The sequence below is a fragment of the Giraffa tippelskirchi genome, chromosome 4, assembly GCF_054371585.1.
Source record: "Giraffa tippelskirchi isolate mGirTip1 chromosome 4, T2T-mGirTip1v1.2.pri, whole genome shotgun sequence".
NCBI lineage: Eukaryota > Metazoa > Chordata > Mammalia > Artiodactyla > Giraffidae > Giraffa > Giraffa tippelskirchi.
This window is the reverse complement of record NC_137278.1, coordinates 91,626,480-91,642,003: the sequence shown is the minus strand read 5'-3', so window position 1 is coordinate 91,642,003 and position 15,524 is coordinate 91,626,480. Positions and strand designations below refer to the sequence as shown.

Here is a 15,524-nt window from a genome sequence, read left to right as displayed (position 1 = left end):
TGCCAAGGTCAGCCTCCAAAAACTGGTTGCCCAATCACGTGGCCATGAGTCAGGGCCCTGCCGGTCTGAGTAGGATGCGGGTGTGGGAGGAAGCAGAGACTTGCACAACCCTGAAGCACTGAGGTCACCAGAGAAAGCCCAGCTGCAGGTGAAGCCCCAGAGTGGCCCCTTTAAAGCCTTGGAGAGGGGGGCCACTGGGCAGTAGGATCTCTGGCTTCTCTGCTGGGTTGAACCTCTTACATGCCCTGTCACTTCCCAGACCAGAGCATTAACAGGGATAATGTGTCCTGATTGTGTCTGCCCCTGTGGGTAAGCGGAGGGCCTAGGAAGTGTTAGAGCCAGCACCCCTGACATCCCAAGCTTGACTTTCTGTCCCACTGGCTGGCACTGGGCACTCCTTAGTTGGAGGCTGAGGTCATCGCATCTCAAGGGGGCTTCCACAAGCCTCTGGCAGAGTGGAATAGGGCACCCTTCTAAAGACCACTGCCCTTCAGCTCCTAGGCCAGCTTGAGTCTGAGGTGAGGAAGATGAGGGATGCTGAATCTCTAATCCAGTTCAGCTCAATGTTGGGGGCTTAAGAACCAGCCCAAGCTTGTGGCAAGTTCAGGGCACAAACACCTCAGTCCTCCAAAACCATCTGCTGACCAAAGGCAGGGAACCAAGCTGATAGGAATAAAAGCATATAGTACTGGAGAAAGCAGCAAGTTGAAAACAGAGGAATCTACCCCTCCTCATATCTAGAGCTTGTCACCTCGGTGCTAAAGTCACCAAAGGAACTCTAGGGCAGTGATTCCAAGAGGACATGCCTCTAAGGGGACATGGGGGCATTTGTGATTCTCAGTAGGAGGAGGGGAGAATTTTTAAATCCCTCCAACCACCACCACACCCACCCACAGAAATCCTGAATCATCTTCCAGGTAAGAATGGCTACAGTATCTGCAGCCAAAATGGTTCAGTAACTATTTACTGAGCATCTCCTATGTGCTGGTGCCATGAGTAGATCCCTCAGGGCCCTGGGAAGACACAGGTAAAGAACTATTGCTCTGTTGGATCATCACTCTGGACTTGTCTGAACGTGACACTTTGTTTACTCACAGGACAGTCCTGCAGGGAGGGTCTGAGCCAGCACAACTTTACTACTGGGGTGTATGGGTGCTGCGGGAAGTGACCCTTTGGCCCAACCTGATCCCACATGCCCAGCCAGGCAGATGAGGCCCGGAATCACTGTCATGGGTAGTCCCCAGCTCTGGTGGAAGCAGATTGCAAATCATGCAGAAGCAAGCAGCAGGTAGCTTCATGGTGGGTAGGGTGCAGGCAATATCAACAAAGCCACACTTGGAAGTCTGGTCAGACAGGTTGTCCACAGCCAGAAATCTGTGGCTAAGCTTCAGATTTAAGAGAATTCTCCAGTCTTGGGGCTGGGGAACTGGAAGGTATAAGCAGGAGTCCTAGGAGGTTACCCGAAAAGGAACCCAGGAACAGAGGCCACAGGTAAAGGAAATGGGGTTCCGACCTTGGACCTTGGGAGTTGGCCCTGGATCACCTTGTCTATGATCAGATGAGGGAGGGCAGGAGATGGGGAGTCATGGGAGAATATGCAAGGGATGAGCCTGCCAGGGAGGGGACTCAGGGGCCCAGACAAAGAGGAGAATTGGGAGCTGGAGATAGCAGTTGCGTTCCCGGGCAGCAAAGGAGTCTGCCATCTGTCTTTTTAGGTTACCAAACCAGGGCCCCTCTAGCCTACATGGTGCCCCCATATGAACTGAAAATGATGCACGTCTAGAAAGACCAGTTGGGTTGATGAACCAGAGGGACTCAGACGGCACCTTTGTATGCCTACTTACTCCTCTGGTCACCATCTGTGTGCAGTCTACAAACTGCATGCCTTGTACACAAATGTCTTGGAAACTGCTCAGGGGAGAGGGTGTCAAACCCTTTGGTTCTCGCTGGTACAGAGTCAGCCTGGACCTCCCAACAGGAGCAGGGGCTGTGGGTGAGTTTAACTCCACGGTGAGAGGAGGGAGTGTTGAAATAAACTAGTCTGTGCCTTTGCAAACTGGCCCCACACCTCAGTTACCACCCCGCTGCGTTGTCTAAATGATTCTTTGTTCACATCATGTTGGAATGTCAAGAATCAGTGCTAGTGACAACCCCTCTCCATCTAGAGGCCACCAGAGTCATAGCTGGAGAGAGACTGACAAACTGGTAGCCTCCACCACAGGCTGATGGCTTGGCTCCTGACCTGCAGGTTAGAGTAATTACTAGTAACAACTAACATTTATAGAGCACGTTGCAATTTACCAAGTGCTTTCCCACACATGATCTCACTTGTTCCCTGTGAGGCAGCAATGACTGGCAGGCCTCTCACCAATGACAAGAAGTGGCTGGGGGAAGGGCGGGGGGTTAGATGGGACTATTCTCTCTGGAGTAGGACTGCCTATGGCTTCCATCCCAGTCCTGCTATTCCCTGGACACAGAGCAAGTTGCTTCACCTTTATGTGCCTCAGTTTCTCCATGATGAAAGGGGGCTATTGGTAGCTATCTCACACAGGTGGTGGTTGTGGCAGTTAAAATACTTAGAACACGGAACAAGTGATCCCAGCATAGAGGGCCTGATTTCATAGTCAGTTCTGGAAAATAAGATCCACCAATACAAACAAAATCTCACATCTTTTGGCAGCTTCTTTGTGGTACAATTAATATTGGGTCAGATTGCAGTCACATTTAGGAATTTTAATTGTCTGTAAGTTTGTTGATCATGACTCAGCTCCTGCAGAGATGGACACAGTGGGCTGAATACTAGGGTAACATGCCCACAAATGCAAGTGACAGAGAAGAGGGAAGTAAGCAGAGCAGACCCTGGAATGGACTGGGCAGTGTGACCCCCTAATGAAGGGGCATCTGACAAAAGATAGCCAAGTAGGAATACAGGGTTAATGCCCCTTCCTAATTTTCAACAGAACCCCAAAGCACTGACTTTTAACGTTCAATTTCTTTAAAACACTGTGTGGTCCCGACCAGACCCACGTGCAGGCTACCTGCTTGTGCTGGCTCTCTGGGCTGTCTGACTGTGACCCCTTGGAGTCTTCAGTGTCTGCTGACCACACGCCTCTCTTCAGGCCTGTCCTTGCCTGTCCCCTTGGTGGATACCACCTGTCTGTTTTGCTCCTTGAGGCCCGTAGGTGGTAAAATTTTTGCTTTCAAAGTGATAGGGGTTCTGCCTCAAGGTGCCAGAAAAATTCATTACTCAGTTACCATGTAATATGAAAAATAACTGCTGTGTAAAATAAGCTAAAATGCACTTTCAAATGCAAACAAGCAATGGAAAGTATTAATGAAGCTCTACACACATGTAAGCTACTGTGTGCTCACAGTAAATTTTTAATAATGCTTGTCTCAAGGGAGAGATTCAACACCATATGAAAACCTCTCATTAAAGAAAGGAACTTAAAGTCATCTCTCCCAAAATGGAGAAATGGGGAGAAAGCTGCCTAAGATCCCAGAGCTGGCTCGCAGCCTCTCAGCACCAACAAGCCACTCCCCACATGCTCACTAAGACCAATCTTCCAACTGTAATGTGCAATTCCTGCTTCCAAGGCCTGTTATCCCCCTTCCTCAGGGTACCTCCACATGCAGGTCACTCCAAGAATGTTCATTGGGAGCCTACTGCAAGTGCAGGGTAGCCCTGGAGCCATGGGAAGGTAAAGATACAGTAGGGCATCTCATGTGGTTATCCAAGAACCCTCATATGTTCTTCTGCTTTTCTGAAAGGGGTATAAAGCATGCCAGAGACAGCCTGGGCTCAGGGTGAGGCAGATCACTTATGAACATCATTTACAATTCAAGTGACTCTGGGTGAGGCAGTTGGCCTCCCAGAGCCTCCTATTTCCTCTCTCTGGATATGCATGGATACCAGCTTCCACTCAGTATTGGTTTAATTATTATGAGATTCCTCTTGGGGATCCACAAAGTCCCTGAGTCCTAGGGATAATTACACACAGAGAGACACAACCAAGCATACACAAGCATAAGTGTACAGGCTCTGCCGAGTACCCACAGTCAGAGGGCTGCTGAGGAGGTGGCCCTTGAGAACCCACCCCCAGCAGCCAAGCCAGACATTAGGTCATCCAGGCCTTCTTGTCACCAGGGGCAGCAAATGACTTGTGTGGCAGGGTCTGGTGGCCCCTGTACCTGGCTAACCACTGGCACTGGGATGCCTTCTCCTTGACTTCTGAATCCATTTGGCTATCCCAGTGCACCAAACTGTTTTAGCAGTGAATTGCAGAGACAATGATCTCAGCAAGACCGAGGCAACCGAATTAGAACTAAACAGCGATCCTATTCACACTTACACAGATAAAGTCATGCACCCTAGTAATGCTAAACTTGAAAAGTCTGACATTCAGGGTAGGAGAGATTTTCCAGAGAGGAACAGCGAGATACTGATGAAGAGCAATGTTTGCAAGACTTTGTGGGCAAGGATTGAATAGGCTATGGCCTTGGGTCCTAATTAGCTTAAGAAAATAGCCTAGTCTTCTTGGCTATTGTCTTCTCCATTTATAAAAAGGGTAAAATACCTACTTGTTAACATCTAGTAAAGGCACACAATATGCCAGGATGTGTGTTAAGCACTTTTCGTGTGTGTTTCATTTAATCCTTACAATGAAGTAGGTTCCATTATCATTTCCATTGTCCAGATGCAGAAATTGAAGCTTGTGGAAGTTTATTTCCTACCAAAAAGGAGTAATAAGTTATCGCAGGAGTTGCTAGGGGAGACTTCACAGAAGAGGTGATGTTGGAACTGTCTTTAAACATGAGTCGATGTTTGCTGAGTGGGCAACACGAGGGAGAGGGAGAGAGCCCAGTATATTCTTTTTTATGGAATAAAACCTTTTCAGAGATTTATTAGTTTGTTAAAACATGTTTTCCAAAGTCTTTTGTTTTTCAGTATATGATTAAGAAAACATTAAATCTCTTTTAAAATAATTCACCACTTGAAGTAAATGGAAACAAAGCAGAGATTTGAAATTTACTTCACAGTGTAGCTTCCGGAAAGTTTTTTGTCAAGTTTCATTCCACCATGTTGTATCAATATTTGCTTTGTGATTTTTAAACAGCAGATGGTCCAGGGAGAATCTGAGCCCTGGTAAGGAAAGACGTGCATGTAGTCTATGTAATGGTCCATACATAGAAATGCTTATCCTCAGAAACAATTTTAGTTTTTGTATGCATATGTTCAGGTTTACTAAACACTGACAAACAATTTGCCAAAATAATTGTACCAATTTACACCTCTATCAGCAGTTTAGGAGAATTCACTTTGCTCTGCATTCTTACTAGGCTTGATTTGGAACTTTCCATTGTCTTTTTAAGCTATTTTAGTGGGTGTGCAGTGGTACATTGTGGCTATAATTTATATTTCCTTGGTGATTAATGAAGTTTAGTATCTTTTCATATAGTTGTTTTAGGGTCACTCTTTTTCTGTTTGTTGAGCACAGTATATTCTAAGCAGAGGACTCAGCTGTACCAAGGTCCAAGAGTAGTAAATGAGCTGGAAAAGCAAGCTGGGATCCAAGTATGAAAGTCTATGGGGACTTCCCTGGTGGTCCAGTGGTTAAGAATCTGCCTTGCAATGCAAGGGATGCGAGTTCGATCCCTGCAGAACTAAGATCCCACATGCTGTGGAGCAAATAAGCCTGCATGCCACAACCACCAAAGCCCACACCCTCTGGAGCCATCACACCACCACTAGAGAGCCTGTGGGCCACAACGAAAGATCCTGCATGACACAACTAAGATCCTGTGTGTCTAAACTAAGACCCAAGGCAGCCAAATGAATAAACAAATAAAAGGCTAAGCTAAGGAGTTGAGCAATAATGGGTACTCAAGGACTTTTTGATGGGAAAGTCATACAATCAGATTTGTTGGGTAGACTAATGCTCTTATAGCACCTTTTGGATAAAGTTTTGCATTCTTCATTTATTATGACTACAATTTGCTCTTCCCCACCACTTCCATCTCATTCCCCTTTTTGCTACTCTAATGAAGTGTATATGTCTGTAGTCTGTTTAAATTCTTTTCAGGAGAAGACAGGGGCTCAGTACTTCCCTGCTTACAAATGAGGAGATCTGAGTTCAATCCCTGGGTCAGAAAGATCCTCTGGGGAAGGGAATGGTATTCTTGCCTGGAGAATCCCATGGACAGAGGAACCTGGTGGGCTACAGTCCATGGGGTCGCAACGAGTCGGACACAACTGAGCAATGAACACACATGTGTAGGTACACATATATGTTGTGTCCATGCCAGGGAAGAAAAAATGGCAAGAAAGACTGAGAAAGAGGTGATTATTTCTGAGGGATAGGTGAAGCAGTAAAAAAAATTGGTCACAGAAGCCAAGAGGAGAGAAGGTGCAGCTGTCTGGCATGTCACATGTTGTCAAAGGTTAAATTGAATGAGGACTGAAAAAAGGTCTTGGGATTGAGTGATGAGAAGGTCACGGGGGACCATGAGGACAGTTCCCTGCCCTGTAGAGTCAGATGCAAATGGGAGATGATGAAGTGAAGACAGCAAGGACAGACCCATGCATTCAAGAAATTTGCAAAAGGAGAGGCAGAGAAAGTGATGGTTAAGTGAGGGAGGAGACTCATATTTGGTTTTTAATTTGTTTGTTTTCTTGTAGTTTGTAGGGAATGGATGAGGAAGATGAGCTTCAGATAGGTGAAGAGACACAAAGAGAAATAAATCCAGAGGTAAAATGAATCTTTGACCTCCCCCCAGAAAACGATGTCAGGCCATGGAGATGGGGAGAAAGCTAGCATCTAAGCTACAGTCTTCACTTGGAATGACAGCTGAGGTTGAAGTCTGCAATCTGATTGGAGGAACCAAAGAAGAAATATTGTTGAGGTCGTTGCCCCAGCAGCACCATTCTGGCTCCTATTCCTCCCCATCCACACACATACTCACTCGCTTCTTGTCCCCAAGGATGGTCACTTCTTGGGAGGGGGTCTCATTTTCCTGAGGCTCCTGGTGAGAGTGGGGCTACCTCACAGGGGTCAGCGAGGGAAGGTAGACCACACGAGTAAGAGGGAGGGAAGAAGGCAGGGAGGCAAAGAGACCAGTAAGCCAGGGCTAAACAACACAGGCTCAAGGCCCAGGGATTCCATATTCTAATTGTAGCTCAATCGATGGGCAATTCCTGTTCTGCCTGTTCCACAGTAATGCTTTCATTTCCATTCCAAAGATGAGCTCAAAGAAGCTTGTATCCAAGAGAAGGATTTAAAAAAAAAAAAAAATTAGTAGTGAATCTGATGGGAGAAGTCCGGTGCTGCCTGTTCCCGGGTGTTTACTTAATCACAGTGAGTCACAGCTGCCAGCCAGCAAAGCTGAAAGAGTCAGTCCTTAGAACCCCTCAGCCTGAAGCAGAGCAGGGTATATTACTTAACCCTTCTGTTTCCACAGCCTAGCACAGGAGAGGCCTGCTCTTGGGTAGACAGAAACTTAAGATGCTCAAATTCAGGATATTAGGAAGGGACCTCTGACCTAAAAAGTACCTCCCTGAAACATCAAGAAAAGGCCTTTTATTCCACATCACAAATACCTCTGGGGGAAGTAATACATGGAATCCCAGCATTTTAAAGTTGAGAAAAACTGTAGGCCTGTCTGGTCAAATCTTACCCCTCTGTGTGCAGGAAGAAATAGCCACCACTCAAAGCCACACAGGGAGATTGTAGCAGACCAGGAACTTGAACCTGGGTCACCTGATGGCAAGCCCATGATGTGACAGACACACTGATCTAGTGAGACTACTGCCTGTGTGTATCTTGGGCAGGGAGCCAAGTGCTTCCTGCCACGCTATTGCCTGTGCAGGCCTGCTTTCCTCATACAGCCCTAGCCAGGATGACTTCCAAAGAGTTTTCCCTTAATTCCCATTCTACTTAAAATTCTCACAGCTAGTTTTTAAGGGGATAGTATTTGAATTCAGGTGGAATCTCCAGCTCTGGACCCTGTCTGTCTGGATGTGGTTCTGTCTCAGTGACTTTGGGCACATTCAGTTCAGTTCAGTCGCTCAGTCGTGTCCGACTCTTTGCAACCCCATGAACTGCAGCACACCAGGCCTCCCTGTCCATCACCAACTCCCAGAGTTTACCCAAACTCATGTCCATTGAGTCGGTGATGCCATCCAACCATCTCATCCTCTGTTGTGTCCTTTTCCTCCTGCCCTCAATCTTTCCCAGCATCAGGGTCTTTTCAAATGAGTCAGCTCTTTGCATCAGGTAGCCAAAATATTGGAGTTTCAGCTTCAACATCAGTCCTTCCAATGAACATCCAGGACTGATCTCCTTTAGGATGGACTGGTTGGATCTCCTTGAAGTCCAAGGGACTCTCAAGAGTCTTCTCCAACACTGCAGTTCAAAGCATCAATTCTTCTGTGCTCAGCTTTCTTTATAGTCCAACTCTCACATCCATACATGACCACTGGAAAAACCACAGCCTTGACTAGACAGACTTTTGTTGACAAAGTAATGTCTCTGCTTTTTAATATGCTGTCTAGGTTGGTCATAACTTTCCTTTCAAGGAGTAAGCATCTTTTAATTTCATGGCTGCAATCACCACCTGCAGTGATTTTGGAGCCAAAAATATACAGTCAGCCACTGTTTCCACTGTTTTCCCATCTATTTGCCATGAAGTGATGGGACCGGATGCCATGATCTTAGTTTTCTGAATGTTAAGTTTAAGCCAACTTTTTCACTCTCCTCTTTCACTTTCATCAAGAGGCTCTTTAGTTCTTCACTTTCTGCCATAAGGGTGGTGTCATCTGCATATCTTTGAGTCTCAGTAGCCTCATCTGTGAAGTGAAGTGAAGTGAAGTGAAAGTTGTGTCCAACTGTTTGCGACCCCATGGACTATACAGTCCATGGAATTCTCCAGGCCAGAATACTAGAATTGGTAGCCTTTCCCTTCTCCAGGGGTTCTTCCCAAACCAAGGATCGAACCCAGGTCTCCAGCATTTCAGTCGGATTCATTGCAGGCACAAGGGAAGCCCAGCCACAAACTCAGGGAGAAGTGGAGGACAGAGGAGACTGATATGCTATAGTCCATGGGATCAAAAAGAGTTGGACTCAACTTAGCAACTGAACAATGTCAACAACCATTTGGTAAGCAATTATTCTGTGCCAGGCACCTTGCTAAGCACTTTTCATAAATTATTTCAGTTACTTCACATGAATCCTACTGAATAATAGGAGTGCTTAGCACCCCATGGACAATAGTATATCAGGCTTCTCTGTCCTCCACTATCTCCTTAAGTTTGCTCAAATTCGTATCCATTGAATCAGTGATGCTATCTGAACATCTCATCCTCTGCTGCTCTCTTATCCTTTTGCCTTCAATCTTTCCCAGCATCAGGGTCTTTATTCTAGTGAGTCCGCTCTTCACATCAGATGGCCAAAGTATTGGAGTTTTGGCTTCAGCATCAGTCCTTCCAATGAATATTCAAGGTTGATTTCCTTTAGGCTTGACTGACTTGATCTCCTTACAGTCCAAGGGACTCTCAGTGAGAGTCTTCTCCAGCACTGCAATTCGCAACCATCAATTCTTCGGCGCTCAGCCTTCTTTATGGTACAACTCTTATATCCGTATATAGCTACTGGAAAAATCATAGCTATACAGACCTTTGTCAGCAAAGCAAGGTCTCTGCTTTTTAATGCGCTAAGTTTGTCATAGCTTTCCTTCCAAAGAGCAAACATCGTTTAATTTTATGGCTATAGTCACTGTCTGCAGTGATTTTGGAAAGAAAAATCTGCAACTGCTTCCTCTTTTTCCACATCTATTTGCCATGAAGTGATAGGACCAGATGACATGATTTTAGTGTTTGAATGTTGAGTTTTAAGCCAGCTTTTTCACTGTCCTCTTTCACTTTCATCAAGAGGCTTTCTAGTTCCTCTTCACTCTCTCCTGTTAAAGTGGTATCAGCTGCATATCTGAGGTTGTTGATATTTCTCCGGACTATCTTGATTCCAGCTTGTGATTGATCTAGCCTGGCATTTCACATGATGTACACTGCATAGAAGTTAAATAAGCAGTGTGACAATACACAGCCTTGTTTACTCCTCTCCCAATTTGGAACCAGACAGTTGTTCCCTGGTCCAGTTGTCACTTTTGCTTCTTGACCCACATACAGGTTTCTCAGGAGACAGGTGAGGTGGTCTGTTACTTCCATCTCTTGAAGAATTTTCCACAGTTTGTTGTGATCCATGCAACCAAAGGGTTTAGCATAGTCAATGAAGCAGAAATAGATGTTTTTCTGGAACTCCCTTGCTTTCTCCACGATCCAACAAATGTTGGCAATTTGATCTCTGATTCTTCTGCCTCTTTGAAACCCAGCTTGTACATCTGGAAGTTCTTGGTTCATGTACTACTAAAGCCTAGCTTGAAGGATTTTGAGCATAATCTTACTAGCATGTGAAATACGTGCAATTGTACAGTAGTTTGTACATCCTTTGGTATTGCCCTTCTTTGGGATTGGAGTGAAAACTGACCTTTTCCAGTCCTGTGGCCACTGCTGAGTTTTCCCAATTTGCTGACATATTGAGTGCAGCACTTTAAGAGCATCATCTTTTAGGACTTTAAGCAGCTCAGCTGGAAGTGCATCACCTTCACTAGCCTTCTTCAGAATAACGCTTCCTAAGGCCCACTTGACTTCACACTCCAGAACATCCAGCTCTAGTTGAGCGACCACATCATCATGGTTGTCCTGGTCATTAACAGCTTATTTTGTATAGTTCTTTTGTGTATTCTTGCCACCTCTTCTTAATCTCTTCTGCTTCTGTTGGGCCCTAAGCTAATCTTTTTTGTCCTTTATCGTATCCAACCTTGCATGAAATGTTCCCTTGATATCTCCAGTTTTCTTGGAGAGATCTCTAGTATTTCCCATTCTATTGTTTTCTTCTATTTCTTTGCATTGTTCATTTAAGAAGGCCTTCTCTCTTCTTGCAATTCTCTGAAACTCTGCATTCAGTTGAGTATATCTTTCCCTTTCTCCCTTGCCTTTCACTTCTCTTCTTTCCTCAGCTATTTGTAAAAGCTCCTCAGACAACCACTTTGCTTTCTTGCGTTTCTTTTTCTTTGGGATGGTTTTGGTCACTGCCTCCTGTATGAGGTTATGAACCTCTGTCCATAGTTCATCAGGCACTCTGTTTACCAGATCTAATCCCTCGAATCTATTCATCACCTCCACTGTATAATCATAAGGATTTTGATTTAGGTCATACTTGAATGGCCTAGTAATTTTCCCTACTTTCTTCAATTTAAGTCTGAATTTTGCAATAAGGAGCTCATGATATGAGCCACAGTCAGCTCCAGGTCTTGTTTTTACTAACTGTATAGAGCTTCACCATCTTTGGATGCAAAGAACATGTGCTGACCTGTGCTTAGTTGCTCAGTCGTGTCTGACTCTGCAACTGCATGGGCTGTAACCTGCCAGTCTCCTCTGTCCATGGGGATTCTCTTGGAGTGGACAACTTCCAACCCAGTTTATTCATTGCTTTCTGGCTAAACAGAGTCCACTGAAAACTTCTCAGTACTCTGTTCAGTATTTCTTCACCTCCTGAAAATCTTTGGCCAGGCTTACCATGTCAGTTCCTAACTCATGGTCACTCAATTCAAATTTCTCTGCTTCTTATCCTTTGTTGTAGAGGATTCTTATAAGAGGTTGCAGACTCAAGTTGGCCCTTGCTGATGGGCCTCTCACTTCTTAATGATTTCTTCCTTTCATACTGCCCAGATCATTTATTTCAGATCTACTCTTCTCTCCTCATGTTCTCATTTCCAAATCATTTCTCTAATCAGTGGCTTACCCATCTCTGGCTATGTGGAGAAGCGTGGGCTGCACATATACTTTTAACTTCATTTCTCTTATCTCAGGGGAAGACAGCTCTCCTCTATTTCTAAATTCAATTTATTTAACCTAAAATACAAACAGTTTGCTCGTTTCTCCTGCTCCCCAATCCCCATCTCTGACAACCACCAATTTGTTCTCTATAAATGTGGGTTGGGGGCAGGGGTTCTTTTAATTTTTTAGATTTCACATATAAGAGAGAAACAACAGTATTTATGTTTCTCTTTCTGACTTATTTTACTTAACATAATGCCCACAAGGTCAATCTATGTTGTCACAAATGGCAAGATTTCATTCATTTTTTATGGCTGAATGATATTCCATTGAATTTATATACCACAATTTATTTATTTATTCCTCTATCAATGGACACTTAGGTTGTTTCTGTATCTTGGTTATTGTAAACAATGCTTCAATGAACATGGAGGTGCCTATATCCTTTTGAGTTAATGTTTTCATCTTCTTCAGATTAATATCCATAAGTATAATTGCTGGATAATATGGTAGCTCTATTTTTAATTTTTTGAAGAACTTTCCCAGTGGCCATATCAATTTATATTCCCAACAGCATAAAAGATATCCCTTTTCTCCACATCTTCACTGAAACTTGTTATTTCTGACTTTTTCTGGTAATATCTATTCTAACAAGTATAAGGTGACATGGATAGGCAGTTTTGATTGGCATCTTCCTGATGATTAATGATGTAGAGTATCTTCTTATCATGTACATGGTAACCATCAGTATGTCTTTGGAAAATACGTCTATTCTGATCTTCTGCCCATTTTTTAATTGGATTGTTTGTGGGGAGTTTTATATAAGGTCTTTATATACTCTGGATATTAGTCCCTTATCAGATATATGATTTGCAAGTATTTTTTCCTGTTCAGTAGGTTGAATTTAATATTGTTGTTGATTTCCTCTACTGTGCAGAAGCTTTTTAATTTGATATGACCACACTTGTTTATTTTTGCTTTCATTGTTTTTGTTGTTGGTGGTGGTGTCAGATTCAAAAACCATCATCAAGACCAATGTCAAGGAGTTTACCACTTATGTTTTCTTTTGGGAATTGTATGGTTTCAGGTCTTATATTTAAGTTTTTAATCTATTTTGAATTAATTTTGTATATGGTATAAGACTGGTCCATTTTCATCCTTTTCCATGTGACTGTCCAATTTTCCCATTGTGTATTCTTGGCTCCTTTGTCATAAATTAGTTGACTATACATACATATATATATATATATATATATATATATATATATATATGGTTTATTTCTGAGCTCCCTATTCTGATAAGATTGGGTCCATTCAGGGTGGTATGGCTATAAACTGGGCTCCTATTCTGATCCCTTCAGAATTCTGATCCATGGATCTATGTGTCAGTTTTTATGCCAATACCATACTACTTTGATTACTATTGCTTGTAATATAATTTGAAATCAGGAAGCATGATGCCTCCAGCTTTGCTCTTCTTTCTCAAGGTTACTTTGGCTATTTAGAGTATTTCATAGTTTCATACAAATTTTAGGATTGTTTTTTCAATTTCTATGGAAAATGTCATTGGGATTTTGATAAGGATTGCACTGAATGTGTAGATTGCTTTGAGTATTAGGGACATTTTAACATTATTAATTATTTCTGTCCATAAGCATGAAATATCTTTCCATTTATTTGGATCTTCTTTAATTTCTTTCATTAATGTCTTGTGCCTTTCAGTACATAGGTCTTCCACCTCCTTAGCTAAATTTACTCCTAGATATTTTATTCTTTTTGGTGCAATTGCATATGGAATTGTTTTATTAATTTCCCTTTCCAATAGCTCATTATTACTGTTTTAGAAATGCAACATATTTTTGTGTACTGATTTTGTATCCTACAAATTTCATGAATTTGTTCATTAGATAACTAATTTTTTTGTTCATTAGATAACAATTTTTTGATGGAGTCTTTAGAGTTTTCTGCATATAATATCATGTCAAATAGTGACAGTTTTACTTCTTCCTTTCCAATTTGGACAAACTTTATTTCTTCTTCTTGCCTAACTGCTCTGGCTAAGACTTTCAATACTATGTTAAACAAAATTGATGAGGGGAAATTCTTGTCTTGTTCCTGATCTTAGATAAAAAGTTTTCAGCTTTCACCATTAAGTATGATGCTAGTTATGGACTTGTCATATATGGCCTTTTTATGTTTAGGCATGTTTCCTCTATACCCACTTTGTTGAGAGTTTTTAATCATAAGTTGAATTTCGTTAAATGCTTTTTCTGCATCTATTGAGATGATCATACAATGTTTACCTTGCATTTTGTCAATGTAGTATATCACATTGACTGATTTGTGGATGATGAGCCATCTTTGCATTCCTGGGATAAATCCCACTTAATAATGGTGAATGGTCATTTTAAAGTATTGTTGAATTTGATTTGCTAATATTTTGTTGAGAATTTTGACTCTATGTTCATCAGGGATATTGGCATGTAATTTTCTTTTCTTGTGGAATCCTTGTCTTATTTTGACATCAGGGTAATGCTGGCCTCATAAAATGAGTTTGGAAGAGTCCTTCCTCTTCTGTTTTTTGACAAGTTTGAGAAAGATTGGTGCTAATTCTTCTTTGAATGTTTGGTTGAATTTACCAGTGAAGACATCTGGCCCTGAATTTTCTCTTGTTGAGAGGTTTGTTTGTTTGTTTTAATCCACACTTTTATTCATTTTTCAATAAATTTAAATCTTTGAAGGAAAAAGCATCACATGAATTCTGTGTCCAATGGCCTTAGCACGAAAGTTGCTTCAGAATTTGACATGAACTCTGCCACTGTTCCTGAGTATGAGTTATCTTTTCCCAGATAACTCTGGTTTTGTTGGATTTTTCTGCCAGGAGTTACTGTGTTGTTCTTTGCTTTGTACACATAAGCACATCTCTTGCCTAGATAGAATTCAATTTCATCTTGGACATATACACCTTCAACTTTCAGGAGAACTGTGTGCTCCCCCTGGTTCCATAGACCCTGATTAAAACGAGCAAAAATAGCCTTGGACCACAGCCTTCCAGACATATTTATTGTTTTAGAAGTCCTGTTCCCAGCAGGCCGAAGGTCAGGGGACCAGCACCATCAGTCCCATATCTCCTCAATCCTGTCTTCTCTGTTGCTGAAATCCACAGAAATCAATAGCTGGTAGAGTCTTGGAGCCACACCAGTGTCTCAGCAGGAGCAAACAGTTGAGCCTCAAGAGGTTTTTTTATTAATCATTCAACCTCCTTACTAGTAATTACCCTGTTCATATTTTCTATTGCATCATGGTTCAGTCCTGACAGATTTGTTGTTTTTAGGAATTTATTCATTTCTTCTAGGTTGTTCAATTTGTTGGAGTGTAATTGTTACTAGTAGTCGCTTATGATTCTTTGTATTTCATATATTTGAATCACCATATAAGACAACTACAACTGCAGGCTAATATCAGCGTATTTGATCACAAGTAGGGCTATTGTCAGTGATAAGTCTCTCTAAATGGTGAACAGCAACCTCTGATTAAGTTCAAAACAAGACAAAGTCCAGTCAGCCCTTGTTTTATATGGTAGCTACATTCTTAGAAATGAAAAAAAAAAGAAATGAAAATCTATAGAAATCTC

The 15,524-nt window shown here is 42.5% G+C and overlaps 1 pseudogene; it reads right to left on the bottom strand.

The window, feature by feature from the left end:
- Positions 1-14,617: 14,617 nt before the first annotated feature.
- On the bottom strand, positions 14,618-14,949 carry LOC145544594 (large ribosomal subunit protein eL33 pseudogene; annotated as a pseudogene).
- Between the last annotated feature and the right edge of the window lie 575 nt (positions 14,950-15,524).